Source organism: Anoplophora glabripennis, unplaced genomic scaffold, assembly GCF_000390285.2.
Source record: "Anoplophora glabripennis isolate ALB-LARVAE unplaced genomic scaffold, Agla_2.0 scaffold1019, whole genome shotgun sequence".
Lineage (NCBI taxonomy): Eukaryota > Metazoa > Arthropoda > Insecta > Coleoptera > Cerambycidae > Anoplophora > Anoplophora glabripennis.
The window spans coordinates 106,911-108,139 of NW_019417135.1; positions in this window are offsets into that span (position 1 = coordinate 106,911).

The following is a 1,229-nucleotide window of genomic DNA, read 5'->3' on the forward strand; positions in this document are numbered from 1 at the left end:
ATAGTGTTAATTTAGAAAACTTCAATGCTGATGTGAGAATACGATGTTTCTCACATCAGCATTGAAGTTTTCTAAATTAACACTATTTATAACAAATTTCCAATTAAAATGCAAATTGAAGCTTATTTTAAAATAAGGAAAAAGAAGAAAGATGACAAACAAAATAAAAAATTCTCTTCTATATTTTTAACAATTAAATTTTAAAAATTGTATGGAATGGTTGTTTAGGTACGTACAAACAAAATTAATTGTTTTCGATAATAATGTAATTGTATGTTTTTGTATATTTTTAGGTTTTAAAATATGTAATTTGACTTGTAATACATGTGAATATTAAAAATCTTTTGATAAAGTTCCTGATCGGGAACGAAACGTTAAGAGTAAAAAGTTTTCTGGTGTTTTTCTTTCTTCATTTTTTAATGGCCTATCAGACAAGAACCTTATACCCAAGAAAATAAATATATTCGATTATTTGATAGAAGGTTCAAGAAGTTATCCATATTATATATTCTGTTACCCTCGTATACCTACTAGATACTAAATATTTCATGAGAGTGTGACATTGAGCGAGTTTCATTTGATTTACGTTTAAACATTGCAGTTAACCTTGAAATGACATTTGCCTAATGTGAAATAGGAAGAATGTTACACGAGGAGGTGATCTTCAGTTGACATATTTAAATGCTATACATAAATATTTCATGAGGGTGTGACCTTGAGCGAGCTCTAAGTTCATAAGTTTCTAACGAATTTATAGAATTCAAGAAAAGGGAAAAGAAAAAAATATATATTTTAAAATAATAGTCAATATTTATATGCTGTTCCGCAAAATGTGTGTAATTATTATTATGCATAAATAAGTAACCATTACAATTTGTAAAAGATGCTGCTACCCTCGTATACATATCCAGCTGTTCAACGAACGAACCTAATGGAACGATCGATGAGAGGAGAATGGGGACTACGAACGAACGATATGCTGTTTGAAACTTAACCCTGAATCCTCAGTCAGATTATTGAAGGGCGAGGCTGGTCTGTACAACTGTTATTCTTATGAAGGGCCGTATTAGCGCGCGAAAAAGTATATGCTGTTTGAAACTTAACCTTGAAACAACAGCTATCGTGGCGATCGATATTTGCAAGACCCTTAATTTTAGCGCGCAAAATAAATTCAAATATGTCACAGTTGACAACATCTTATTATATAACTTAATCTTGAAACGACAACT